This window comes from Perca fluviatilis, chromosome 1 (genome assembly GCF_010015445.1).
Source record: "Perca fluviatilis chromosome 1, GENO_Pfluv_1.0, whole genome shotgun sequence".
Lineage (NCBI taxonomy): Eukaryota > Metazoa > Chordata > Actinopteri > Perciformes > Percidae > Perca > Perca fluviatilis.
Window position 1 is genome coordinate 40,631,674 of NC_053112.1, and position 15,477 is coordinate 40,647,150.

The following is a 15,477-nucleotide window of genomic DNA, read 5'->3' on the forward strand; positions in this document are numbered from 1 at the left end:
TAGAGGAGGAGGAGAGGTGGCTGCAGAAACAGCATCATGACAGGGAAGAAGCCGAGGAGGAGGAGAGCGACCATGACAGGGCCATGGGAGCGAGTGAGGAAAAGATGGAAGAGAGAGTAGTTGACGATGTGGTAAGGAGTAGGCAAATTAACTGGGACTCTCAAGAAGGGAGGGAGACTGTGTGTGTGTGTGTGTGTTCATTCGTGCGTGTGTGTGCGCGCGTGCGTGTCACGTCATAACGACAACAAGCAGTTTGGCTGTAACATTAAAGTTAGTGGCTGTCAGGTAACCTAACTGTTTAAGCTTACATTGAAAATGCTAGCGGTTAGCCTGTTGGGTAGCTGAAGAGTCTGTGTGATCTATAAAATCTGCGATGATACAAGCATCAGTGTTCCTTGAATGGCTTAATTAGCTTATCTTGTATTGGTGCTCTTTTCCAGGGCATATACTACTCTCAGCTTTACTGTAGCTTTTGGGAAGGGTTATAGTTATGGTTATAGTATTTAGCAGACACGTATGTCCAAAGCGACAAAATATGAATCTTACAATAGTTAAAATTAACACTAAACTGTTTTTAAAGTTTCTAAGCCAATATTAAGCAAAATAGTAATAATAACAATAATGCCAATACAATATCAAATATCAATAATAAAAAATTATAAAAATACCATAAATATACAAATCATAACTCTAAGAATGAATTAATTATTTAAGTGTAAGATCAACAGATTAGTCTTGAGACCCCTCTTGAAGGATCCAAAACGATCACATGAACGCTGAACACTAGGCCACTCATATCATAGAATGCACGCATATTTTAAGAGGACTGTCTGCAGGGAATGTGTCTGACCAATCACGGTGGGTGTGGGCCACCTGGGCCAAAAAAGCCAGGGCCGAGTTTTTGTCCCAGTCCAGCCCTGCCTTGTACTGCCCCCTGTGGCAAGTATCACAGCTTGTAAACACCTTTTGTAGCCAGCCAAGAGTCTTTCAATTCTTGTTTGAGGTATCTTCGCCCATTCTTCCTTACAAAAGTGTTCCAGTTCTTTGAGATTTCTGGGCTGTCTGTCACGCACTGCTCTTTTAAGGTCTATCCATAGATTTTCAATTATGTTGAGGTCAGGAGATTGTGAAGGCCATGGCAAAACCTTCAGTTTACGCCTCTTGATGTAATCCACCGTGGATTTTGAGGTGTGTTTAGGATCCTTATCCATTTGTAGAAGCCATCCTCTCTTTAACTTCAGCTTTTTTACAGATGACATCAAGGTAGCGTCCAAAATTTGCTGAAATTTTATTGAATTTTTCATTCTACTCGTGAAATGTTCCCTGTGCCTCTGGCTGCAATACAACCCCAAAGCATGATTGATCCACCCCCATGCTTAACAGTTGGATAGAGGTTCTTTTCATTAAATTCTGTGCCCTTTCTTCTCCAAATGTACTTTTGCTCATTCCAGCCAAAAAGTTATATTTTTACCTCATCGGTCCACAATGCATCAGGCTTGTCTATATGTTCATTTGCAAACTTCAAACGCTGATTTTTGTGGTGAGGACGTAGAAGAGGTTTTCTTCTGATGACTCTTCCATGAAGACCATATTTGTACAAGTATCTCTTTATAGTGGAATGGTGTACCACAACTCCAGTGTCTGCCAGATCTTTCTGGGTGGATCGTGCAGTCAAACGTGAGTTTTGACTTGCTTTTCTCACAATCCTGCGAGCTGTTCTGTCTGATATTTTTCTTGGTCTTCCAGATCTTGCTTTAACTTCCACTGTTCCTGATGACTGCCATTTCTTAATTACGTTCCGAACAGAGGATATTGGCATCTGAAAATGCTTTGATATCTTCTTATAGCCTTCTCCTGCTTTGTGAGCGTCAACTATTTTCAGTTTCAGTTTTCTAGACAACTGCTTAGAAGAACCCATGGTGCTGATTGTTGGGGCAAGGTCAGATGGGCCTGGGCGTTTAAAACCTTTGAGATTGACATCACCTGGTCTTTCCAGACGATGATTGAGAACAATCCATGACACTGTCAGGTCTCAGCTTTCCAAAGGGGGCGGTGCATGCTATTAACTCTGCAGGGTGCCCAAACTTTTGTAGACGCCATTTTTTTGTTTTCTTTTATTTTGAAAGTGTAAATGATGGAAATAAAATCTAACTTTTTTGACATATTATAAGAATGTCTAATCTGTCATTTGATGCCTTTTGGAGATTTTTCTATCTTTTCTTGGCTTCTTTATGCACATTAATACAAATTTTTACCTGGGGTGCCCAAACTTTCGAGCCCCACTGTATAACAATCAGCTAAGAATCCTCCCTACATTGAAGAGGTACTATCTGAAATTGAGAATATCACCTGGTACCAAAAGTGAGTCGAGTAGAGTCAAACTGAGCCAAACCATGCAGTGGAAATGAGGCATAAGTGTGTGTTGGAGCATAAATCAACTGGTACAGGTACAACTTCCCACTCAGCCTCCTCTTCAACACAAGTGCTCCTAGTTCCATTTAAAAATAAGTCTGATTGAATGAATGAATGATTGAATTAATTATATGATCTCTCTCTCTCTCTCCCTCTGTTTGTCCAACATATCTTTCTGGTATAAAAAGTGCCTATGTTATTTGATATCTTATCAATTACCTGATCGAAGAGAAAAGCAACAGTAGTCAGTCTCCCAGGGATTCATATACATTGAGGTAAGGTAAACAGTATTTATTATATCTTAACATATACTATAATGTATTAAATCAAGAGTGTTTTAACAGACAGTGTCTAAACCTCATGAGAGCTGTGGTGTTTGAACTCTAACAACATAATTCATCTGTGTTAAAGCTGCACTTATGTTGATATTTTGATCAAATGACTATTTGAAATTCAAAAGATGTCGCCTGTAGTGACAAATCCAAATAGAATGCTCATCACTTCTGCAGCAGTCGGCTGTTTTCAATAAAGAAAACACTCTGATAAACCCACTGTACGCCACCTGCGTAGCACCAATTAGCTGACAGGCAAAGTTAGCAACAGGCATCTGAACACACTGGAGCTTCTAGTTGCTAAACATCCAGACATTCCCCTCAGGAGACGGTCTTCTGACGGAAATAGGACAACCAAAATAGAGCTAAAAGGACAGTGAATATTGTATGTAGTTTACATTGATCAAGTAACAACTTTATAAGGTGATAATTCGACAATCCTGTTTTTACAGCTCCCCCAATCACAATGTTAGTTAACAATAACTTCTGGGTAGGAAACTCCCGCAACCCATACACACAGTTTAACGGCACTTAGCAAACAGGGGCGATTAACAACTGGATATACTCTCATCTCATTCATCTACAATGGGTGTTTGATGCTTTCAAATGTCAGAACAGTGTTATTAATGTTTGATTGCAGTGTTATTAATGTTTGATTGGAGACCTTTACCTGTTGGGCCACAGACTAAAGAAAATGACTCCACTCAAACTACCCGTCAGTCCGACTGGTGGTGAGATGCTGCAGTTCGTAACGTTAGATTTTATTTTTCAAAGATGCTAGCAAGGCAACACAGTACAAAAAGTAAGCACAGCAGAGATGCCAGATAGGTGGGACCTCCGTCTTTAACAATATATCTTTAAACGTTACAGTTGCAGCTGAATATGACAACAGAAATAAACAAGTTTGCTAATTTCACATATCTCCGCAATTCAAATCAACGGCCAGTTGTCTATCTGGAAGTGATTTTTGTGTCAGCGCGACGTCACAGTAATTCGGTCTACAGCGTTCCCATTTTAATAGCATTAGTTGTGCCTGTATGTGTCTGTTGCACATGCAGTGTGGTTTTCCCATGACAGATACTGGTCCACAGACAGTATTGGATATTATCTGTTCCAAATACTGGTATAACACGAGTACCCGGCCCTGCCCGAAAGAACAGTAAATATTACTGCCCAGTGCGGTGTATCAAAGCGGGCTAAATCTGCACCCAAGTGGGACTGACATGATTAACAGCCCTTTTTGAAGGTGGCTCTACTCTTTCCACAGCCAAGTGCATGCAGTTTCGCTTTGCAATACACACTGAAATCATAAGTGTAACCAAGCTTTGTGAGGCTCAAAATGTAGAAAATTAGATTTTCCAAACCTTTCAATAGAGGCAAAGGCCGGGCAGTAAGACATCCAACAGTGTGCTAACCTTTAACTCTGTTTTGAACACATTTTGCTGGTTTGTGATTGTTTAAATCTAAATGAGTTATGTGTTCATTAAATCATGTCAAACATATTAACATACTGACTATTTGTGTTTTTTGCGATACAGTTCTCTGGAGCTAATATTTGCATGCGTGATGAACTCTTTTTAGTCTCTCAAAGCTTACAGCTTTCTTTCCTCCATGAGCCTCCCTCTTATCCCAGAGGGAGAGGGGCTGCTTAATGCTAAGTGCCAATTACTAGCACTCCAAGGTTAGCAGGCCAAGCTACCCCACACTCTGTCTGCACTTTCTCTACAGCAGGATACAAGCCCCCAGCCCTCTGACCACACACAATCTCTCCGTCTGTCAATCTCTCTCTATTTCTCACACTGTCCTTCCCCTTTCTCGCTCTACCCTGCTCACATGCTCAGCCATTCTCAGGCTTTCAGCTGGTAGCTATCATAGGTTTCTCTTCTTCTGGTTGATCTGTCTCTTTCTCTCTGCCTAAATGATGAGGATAGAAGGTGTTCATTTTTACGGACTGGAGCATCGCTGTGATAGAATAGATCCAGGAACTGTGCCAAGTTCCTGCACGTGTGTGCATGTGTCTGTGTCTTTGTGTCTGCCTGGGCCTTTGTTGCTCTTTATGCATGCTGCCGGTGTGTGTGCATTCAAGAGGATCTGACATATTGCAGGAATAGCAACTGTCTCTTCCCTCTGTGTGTGTGTGTGTGTGTGATACAGTGATACAGGCCGTATGCTTCCCCTCAGCGATCAAATCAAATAGGCCCTCATCTCCCAGTGAAGCTCATTCAAAAACGACAGGGGTGATTGACAGGTGCTGTGGGCGGTGCGTGCACACAAGACGCACAAAAACCACAGCTCGGATTTATCTGTCACTGCGAGGCAAAACAGCATGGCTGTGAGTTAGAAACCTCGACCTGGCTTGCGTTATGCATTTAAGCATGTGTACACTCGTGAGTGCTAAAGAGAGGAAGGGGACCAGCTCTACTTAGGAGGCATGACATCCTTGATTTGCAGCAGTGGGATCCAGGTCTCCTCCTGACGAGCATAGCCTTTGTTTCCCGTTTCTCGCTAGACAGGATATGACCTTGTTCAAGGGAAATTAGGCTCCTCGCCCTCCTGGTAATAAAACAATATTGTCGCTATGTAGGTATGAATAGACACAGGCACACATCTACACACAGCATAACCAGAAAAAAAAGACAAGTGAGCCAGTGTGAAAGTGTGTGGGTGTGAAGTGAAACTGAGACTGATAAATACTCCGTGCTCTGCTGAAAGAACAGTGAGATAATAGGCTACCTCAGGACCTGCATTATAGTAGCAATAGTGTGTGTGCTTTGGAGAGTCGAGGTTCCTTTAACTTTAACAGTGGACATTGAAAACAACTTATTAATTCACCAGGAAACAAGATACTTGTATGTACATCATGTAAACACGCAAGTGCAAGGTTAGTGGATTAAGAGGGGTGTACAAGAAAGGAGGATTAAAAAAAAAAGCAGGGCATATTGTGTAATACCTGACGGTTGGGTAATTCAAAAAGTCAATTTAGGTTTAAGTTAAAGTGCTCATATTATGCTTTTTGGCTTTTTCCCTTTCCTTTATTGTGTCATATATCTTTTTTGTGCACGTTATAGGTTTACAAAGTGAAAAACCCCAAAGTCCCCCCCAAAGGGACTTCCCATCTCCAACAGAAAACACTGTTCACAAACTGCTCCAAACAGCTCTATTGTAGTCCAGCTTTTACTTCAGAGACAAACGTGGTCACTTTGTAACATACGTTATAATGCTCGCCTAGCTGCTAGCGTGGCATGCTGCTTCTGACTGGCTAGTAGTCCTTACCTAGGTACTGCGCATGTGCGACTCCCAACAAAGATGGAACAGAAGTGAGATGCCTCACTCTGTAGCTAAAACAGAGAGCTCAACACACAGGGTGAAAAGAGGAGCTGCAGCAATGTGCAGTACAACAAAAATTAAACCATGTAAACCTATTCTGATATAACCTCTAAATACAATTATGAAACTGAAAATGAGCATAATATGAGCACTTTAAACCTGCGATAAATAATTTTACCTCTGTTTTTGGTCTCTACCAACTTGTGACAGACATCCGGCCGAAATGAGGGGCATCCAGCGGAATTTCCGGCAGCATCTAAACAATCCCGGAAATGAAATGTCGTCGATATAGACTACTACCAACTCCTCAGGGAAATATCTGGCTCTGCTAAATGCTCCGTTGTGTTCACCAGCTTGTTGCTTAACTTTGTATCTCTGTCGGTTGGTGCTGGTCAGGTGCCGTGCAAAGCGATTTTAGAGGTTTGTCACTGCTTTCACTGCTGTGGCTGGAAAAACTGCATTGATGAGAGCAGTGAGAGCGAACCAAAACAGAAAGGCAAAACTAGCTTTATGTGGCATTTCATGGTAGTGAATGCCATGGTAACAGTCACAGACTTGAGTTAATCTTGAGTTGTGGATCAGGAGCTTTTCTATGAGCCCGGTGTTTGGAACAGAAAATCCAAGATTTTCGTGAATTTTGTTTAAATACATCTGGTTAACTCACTAATCCTTTTTTTTCTGGAGTATTGCCATCACCCCAATCCCCTGATTTGTCTCACTTATTTCCTTCCATAGTCGTTTTTTTATCTGCTAATACACACACATTTGTGCATTTATGACCAAACAAACACACACACACACACACGCACACACACACACAAACATTGGTGGTGTTTTGTTGTTACTCAGCTTCTAATGCTGTGTTGTAGTATATCTCTAATGACATAGCTGTGATCACTACCATACAGTTAACTCAGCATGTGGTCAAGTAAAGGGTGGAATGTGGTGCACCATGGGATTTATCACACCAGCTGTGCCCAGTTTGTCAATGCAAAAACATATAATTCAGTAAAGAATTGACAACCACCCAAAACTTGGAAGCAAAATAAGTTAGAATTAGTCTCGCATTGCCAGACTTATCTCCACAGTGCTGTGAAGTAAGGTCTGGCTACACCATACATGCATTCTGGGATAGTAGAAAAAAACACTGTATTGTTGGCATTTCATCAAACCAATCACAATCGTCTTGGGCAGGGCTAACTCCAGACGCACCGACGCTAAAAGACGATAAAAGAGAACGCCACATACAATATTAAATGAAGTTAACTTTTCACACAATACAGTAACTTGAGCTATTTAAATTAGCTGGGTACATGGTTAAATGTAATTTGCTCTAACCAGTATATCGCTGTGTATATTCTGTCCTTAGCAAATCCCCGCCAATCGGCCCCAAAACGTCCCAGTTGAATAGTAAATGCCGTAAAGTAGTAAATTCTTTGTAAATCTTTACAATAATTTCCCAAAACAACCAAGCAGGTCTGCCTTGTTGCACGATCCAAATTTTCTTCAAAACTTGCTATTTTAAGCATGTAGCTAACTGGAACTAAACAGAGTTTTGCAAGGCGAGGGACATCCAGCAGAAAACCTCTCGATTCAGACTAAATTGATATAGTTTACAATGGCTAGGTCCAAGGCAAACTGATCATCTTCATTTTACAGCCCCTCTTGTCTAAATGTGTGTGCTATTTTCATTTCCAAAGCACAGCACTTGAAACTTTTCCTCAGATCTTTGAAGTATGAGAGAAATTGTCTAGTCTGAATCCCATTTAGGGATTTTCAAATACAGAAAACATGCAAGGAGCATTGAGAGATGCACATAAAATTTCACTCAATATGCCACTGGTCTGCCTTTTAACTCTCCCACACTGTGTGGCAGAATAACTGAGACTCTGCCTACATGGGGGAGGCATTGATCTCACAACTACAGGTTGAGAGAGAAAGAACAAGTGTGTGTGTGTGTGTGTGTGTGTGTGTGTGTGTGTGTGTGTGTGTGTGTGTGTGTGTGTGTGTGTGTGTGTGTTGACAAAGGTGAGGAAGAAAGGAAATTCTCTTTACAGTCAGAACAGAGTAAAATAAACACACACGCATGGACAGAGGCTGAATAAACCAGTGGACTACAGACAAGTAAGGAAGAAATAGATGCAGACACACAGGCAGAGAAGAAAAAAATTAAAACAGTATATGTAGTAAGCACATTCTTTCATCACAGACCCCCCATCCCACCATACATTTCAGATCACTGATAGAAAATATTTTACAGATATTTTGAGCCCTGTAAGCTCTGCAAAACATTTGCATATCTGTCTGTTTTAAACAAACTCGAAGTGGTGAACCTTATTCTCACAAATGATGCATGTGTGATCACAGGTACAGCAGAGCCCTCCAACAGGGCTGTGACGGGACTCATTAGGCTTCAGCAACTTATCTCTGCATCTCCATACACTGAAGTTTGTATTTGAGTATTCTGAGTCCTCTCAGTCGTACAGGTGCTGCATTTATAAGAGGGTACTAGTTCTACCTGTAGTACTATCATGTAATATGTAACTATTGAAACTGAAAACAATCTTTGGTGACACATACTAGAAAAAGGTATCACTTTTGCATGGCTAAATACCTGACATGGCCCAAATAGTGGCAATGGCATTTTTTTGGAATTCATTAACTGAAAGGAAGTCTGTTTGTTTCCGTACAGTTAATAGGGTAGATGCTATAGATCGGACCCACCAGACGTGTCGACGTCAAAACAGGCGTACTGTGCAGGCGTCAACACTTTGACCAGTCGACAGACGTTAATGCAGTGTTTATATTTCACATGCACTCTTGGTTGCCGATGCTTTTAATAATTTCTCCCCAATTTCGGATCACATTCCGGTTGGAACATGTTTGATTGTGTAGTTTTTGTTTTGGAAACCTTATTGGTGATTTTGCTGCTATTCTTAGCTCCGTAACAGTTATTCCACTGCTACATGTAGCTGCATGCAAACCCAAGGGAAACCTGTAATCTTGGTCGATGTTTTAGATTTTTCCTCAACTTTGGATGACAATGCTTCTGGAACTTGTCCAGTTGTATAGTTTTTTGGTTTAAAGGCATTTATTGGAGATGTATACAGGTAGAAAGTTTCAGCTACATTCCGTTAAAAGCCAGTCTTTGGCTCCAATGATGGACGGGAAGCCCAAGTGTTGATGCCTGCGCAGTATGCTTGTGTATTGACGTCCAATCTAGCATCTACCAGTTCATTGGGACACATCAAGCAAGGCCAGGTTGTTGGGTCGCTTCAGCTGGTCCACAGGTGACCTATAGCAGACAGGCTTAGTGGGAAACGTCTGGAGACAAAACCTCAAACTGATGCACTCAACAGCAAACTTCACTACACTAGAAAAAAGTCCTTCCTCACCACCAAGGGGGGGTCTTTGCAAAGTTATTCAATCATGCTAAAGAGAGGTTAGCGAAGAAAACATACTTTTGCACCTTTGTATACTCCCAGCCTGCTCGGAGCCTTCTCTTTTTTTCAACAGAATGAGTGGCCAGATATGAAGGTCTTAGTATTCTACAAACAACAACAGTGTCTGTAACCCCATTGCTGTTGGCAGAATCAGAAGAACTGTGTCTAACAAGTTTTGTAACTCTGAGAATATTGCAGGCTGGCAGCACAGTGAGAGGCCAGACAGACAGCCAGACAGAGCACAGCTTTTTCTCACAACTGGAAAATGTCTGGATTTAAGAAATTAAAACTGCCTCATCTAAATGAGGTGGTTTTAATTTCTTAAAAATCCAGAGGATATACATGTAGAGGAAACTTTGGGCTAGTTTCAGTTGGACATTGGATGGAATTATTTTAAATCCAAGGACACATCAGTCTGTGATCTCTCCTATCTTCCATACGCTCTGCTGACTCAAGTCTTTGTCATACACAAGCATTATTGTAAAGAGCTGGCAAAGAAATTGGTGTTTCTGCAGGAAAACTCTACATGGGAAAATCAAGTTTCCTGTAATCCCCTACAGAAAAACCAGGTTTCTCATTTACATAAAATTGAAGAAATCGGCTTACTGGAGAAAGACGACTGTAACCTGGTTACTTAAGTGCATGTAAACACACTGATGGAAATTTCACGCAGCAACTGGCCAGATGTGCGGAGGAGGGAAAGTCGGCATGGTTTGAACTTCTCTCCCAATAGCTTTTTTTATTTTTTTTTATTTCACCCAACTACTTCTATCACTGTTTTGTGTGTAGTTCCGAGTCAAATGCCAGCAACTCATTTCAAGAAAAGACTTTTGGAAGGTTTGTGCCGTTATTCCTATTTGTACGTCTCATTGGGACTAAGAAGACACCCGTAAGACACAACATGCCTGTGGAGAGAGGGTGTGACACAACCTTGACGAGGCTATTATGCCTACGATAGCTTTTAGCCCGCCTTTAAGGGAGAATTCCGGGTGATTTCAACACGTAGCTCTGTTGTTTGTAAATTTGGACTGCTGTCAGTAGCGAGAAAAATTAAAACAATCGGTGCTGCCTACACAACAGGCTTAAACAGGGCAAGTTTTAAACTTGTTTTTAGCCTCTAAACATGTTCGAAATGTCATTACAAGTGCCTAGCCATGTGCAGTTATCCCTTCCGACTGAATACAGTGAATCGAAATGCAGTAGATGTAACAAAAATGCATAAAAGTTGTGCTAATATCAGCCAGTGCACATACCTCTGTTTATTTCCTGTTTTCCAGTGAAGTCCACACTAGTCAATTGCCGAACTCATACAATCCAATATTCCAAAACGTATTTTTCCCCCCAAAAAAACAATTTGCCGTGGTTATGTCCATAGTAATGACTATGTAGTAACATAGCTCGGCTGTAACCTGACATCACATCTGAGCCAGCAGAGCGGCTGCAGCAGTTCAAAAGTTCAAGAGCTATTGCGCATGCGCAGAGGTAACTAAGCAACTGTTCTAAGCTCTGTATGGACGAAACAATGTCTGTTATCTGGGGACCCGTCCAGACCAGGCTATATGAGATCCCATTCCTTACAGCACAGGCTTTCTTCCTCAGTGATCATTGCGATACAGTATCCACAGGAGCACCACCATGTCCCCGCACGTCGTGGCTTTGAAGCAGCAACCTCTGCCTGCTCATCTGTTTGTGCCCTTCTCTCGACAAGATCTTGTGCCAATAACTCTTCGTCTGTATATTCAGGTTCGAAGAGATAACCCCGACCATCAAACTCCTCCGTGTGTTCCACATCGGATTGGGATGAACTATCCATCTGAGCTGATATTCTAAAAACACTGACACAATCTTGTTATTATCCCAAAAAGTCTTTGTCTCTCAGCTGATAGTGTGAGTCTCCACTGTTGCTTAGTTACCTATGCGTATGCGCGATAGCTCTTGAACTGCTGCAGCTGCTCTGCTGGCTCAGCTTAGGTGTCAGGTTACAGCCGAGCTATGTTGCTACATAGTCATTACTATGGACATAACCATGGCAAATCTTTTTTTTTTTGGGAAAAATACGTTTTGGAATATTGGATTGTATGAGTTCGACAATTGACTAGTGTGGACTTCACCGGAAAACAGGAAATAAACAGAGGTATATGCACTGGCTGATATTAGCAAAACTGTTATGCATTTCTGTCACATCTACTGCAGTCAGATTCACTGTGTTCACTCGGAAGGGATAGCTGCACATGGCTAGGCACTTGTAATGATATTTCGAACATGTTTAGAGGCTAAACACAAGTTTAAAACTTGCCCTGTTTCAGCCTGTTGGGTGCTAACTCTAGCAGGAGGATAACACGGTGTAGGCAGCACCGATTGTTTTCGTTTTTCTCGCTACTGACAGCACTCCAAATTTACAAATAACAGAGCTACGTGTTGAAATCGACCTGAATTCTCCTTTAAATGTGGCCATTTGGCACTTTGACACTTTTTCTTTAAATGCTGTTAAACATGTTGTATGACCTAATTCATTTAAACCATACTGAGGTGTCAAAGAAGCTGCTGCAACACTGGTCCCATAGCAAGTCTATCATCATCAGTTTGTCATCAATCTCAGCAGCAGTGTGTTCAGTGCTTAAGCTCAAGAGGCATATCAAGTAAGCATGTATGTCAATGATAAACCATAACAGGACCTAGTAAGTCATTTAAGTCATCTTTGACCATTTTACCCTCGTGGTGCCGCTGAAGAGGGCTGATCCTAATTGGTAGATATTAAAGATGCAGTTTCTACTGTTTATCTGTTTATGTAATTATCTCTTCAAGGTGATGCAGAGATAAATGGCTATGAAAGACTGTAGAGTCTTGTAAGCCTCACTCTGTGAGCCTTAACCCAATTCTAGTTGCCTGCGATGTTTTATTTTTTTTTAACAAATATATTAAAGTATCAACTATAAAAGTACTAAGCAAAATAAAACATAGATGCAAAGAAATAGAATAAGCAAGCATGCTTTTTTTATAATAACAATGTATCAAATACATACATACATTTGTTAGTTAGCTAGCAGCTGATTAGACCATGGATGTATTCAGAGAATGGTTAAAATGCTGACAGCTAACGCGGTGTGACTGTATTTCACTGTCGAGGATTCCAACACAGAGATGTAGTCTGCAGCTCCCGTTGTCGGAAAAACAACACAGACGGTGCATTCACTTGAAACTCGCCTCGCCAGCCCCGTGGTGCTTTCAAAGTTATTGAAAAATACCCTTTTTCCATCTAGTGGTTGTTTTTGTCACCAGCAATTTACTGGTGAAATAAGTTATTGTTATGTTATTACATTTTTAATACATCATTTCATTTTGACCATATGGCCTTAGCAATAAACAAGCCATCGTTTTGTACTCCTTTTTTCTTTTTTAAATATATAATTTTTTTTTAAAAATCTTTCAAAAGACACCATTTAGGCACCAGCACCATTTTAAGTATCGTTTTAGCACTGGTATCAAAAAAAAAAAAGAAAAGGATACCCAACCCTGGTATCAAATGTGAAAACACTGAGGCAATGTGAAAGGGGTCGCTCTTAGTGATGGACCTACAGAGAACGATCTCCTGAATCTGCAGCTCCCCTCAGCTTTACAGAGCTTTATAGGGAGTTTCAGCTCATTTTCTATCCAGCTCATGATTTTCCTGATGTGGTTGCCTCAAACAGCTCTCATAGAGTTCCGACTGCAACGGGGAGCTGTTTTCTGACAAAGAGCTCTAAACCCACTGTACACTACCTGCTCTGCACCAAACGGCAGACAAACACCATTAGGGACTAGCTGGTGAGCACAGTGGAGTATTTAGCAGTTAAAGAGACAGATATTTTTTTTCTCTGGAGTTTGTAGAGACCAGAATCAAACCTAACATCTATTAAATATTGGATATGTCAGTGTTGCATTATGGGGCAGCTGTGGCTCAGGAGATGGAACGGGTTGTCTCTTAATCAGTCAGTTTGATCCCTGGCTCCTCATGTCAAAGTCGCCTTGAGCAACACACTGAACTCCAAGTTGCTAGCACTCAGATAGGTTATAGTATCAGCTGAATAGCCTTGCCTAGTTTGTCATTTTTTTAAAGGTGTACACCAAGTCATGTCAAGTCAACTTTATTGTCAATTCTGCAAAATGTGCCAGACATACAGAGTAATTGAAAATATGTTTCCTTCCGACGCACGGTGCAATATGTACAATATGTATATATATATATATATATATATATATATATGAAAAATGTGTGTTGCTCCCACAGATCCTCCTAAGAGAACCTAAAGGGTACACGATCTGAGAACCATCACTGCTCTCCTCACTATGGTAAGTACACCATTTTTCCACTGAATAGTCAATAGAGACAGAAAGGCCATACACGATAGACTTTTGACTTTGACAATCCTGTTACTGAATCATTGTCAGAGTATGACAAAGCATAGCAAATATACACAGAAGGGCCGGAAGAGAGGGTTGGTGAGCTGGGAATGGCGTGGGGGGGTGAGGGGGGGTGGTGGAGAGGAAAGAGATTCACACAGGGTGAATGGAGGGAAGCAGAGGCTTCCCCTGTCACCATCTGGAGTCTTGTGGAGAGCATAAATCCTGCTATCTGTGTCATGCATACTGTCCTGCTGCTGCTGCCACTGCATCAGAGATCATCAGCTAACACACACACACATTCACACACAAACACTGATCATCAGCACACACACACACACACATACACACTCTCACACAGACGGACACGACACACTTAATGTCTTCCACCCCTCTTAGCCCCATCTGTCTACGTCTGTTCCACTGCTCTTCCCTCTCATGCGCACATAAACACTGTTGTCACTGTGACGGACACAAACAAACACAGAAAACAGCAACTGAGCATATTGATGCATGACACACGCACACAGACGTACACGCGCAAACATACAGGCACATATTTGCCAGCCTTTATGGTATTCAGGCAGTATGTATTTTTAATTTGTTTTGTCCGATTTTTTAGTTTCCATTGCCTTTTTTCTCCTTCATCTCATTCATTGTTTGATATTTGATATTTCTCACATCATCATCGTAATCGGCACTGTCTTTACGTAATCTTCTTTCTCTCCATGTCTTTCCATCCATTTGGTCATCCTCCCTCAGTGTCCACCATTCGGCCACATTCAACTACTACAAACCTTGCTCAATGCCTGCAGAGTGAACTTGGTTCCTGTTGAACCTACCTTCTGCTTATTGAAGTGGAAAGCATAGCATAATCCCTCTTTTTTCACTTACATTTCTCCCTCCTAATTTCTTCTCTCTGTTGTGTTCTGTCTGATTTATTGCTCTTTTCCATTCAGATCTTGTCTTACCTCTGCAATTTATTTGCATTCCTGTCCTCGTTTATGCATGTTTTCCTTTCAATTTCTTTGTATTGTGATTACCCTTTTATTTCTCAAACCCTTTCCCCTCTATTTCTTAATGCCTCCCACTCCCATATTTTTTTCTTACATCCTCACTATTAATTATCCTCCTAAATTGCCCTTCTCCCCCTTTCCTTCCTGTCTTTAAATCCTAACCTCCTTTTCCTCTTTTCCTCTCATCCTTTTCTTCTTATTTATATTTCCCTGAATCCGATGCATTCTCTTCTCTCTCTCCTCCCTTTCTCCCTTTGCAACAGCAGATCAGGGAGATTTAGATTCAGCACCACGGACAGCTCCTCACACAGGGAAAAGAAAGAGTTGCAGTGCCCCCTGTTGGCCAACCTTAGCACTACACATTGGGTTGGGAGGAAAATGATTGTTTTACTTACAGCACAGGACAGATAACTTCCACATGCTAATACGTATGTGAATAAGGCTGGAATATAAGAGCGGCGAGCCGGTCATACGCCTGTGCCCACAAAAGTCAGCTTAGAGAGAACAAGCTTTAACTCTGAATACTACATAGAGGATATTCTGCTGGGAGATCTATGAGAGAGGTTA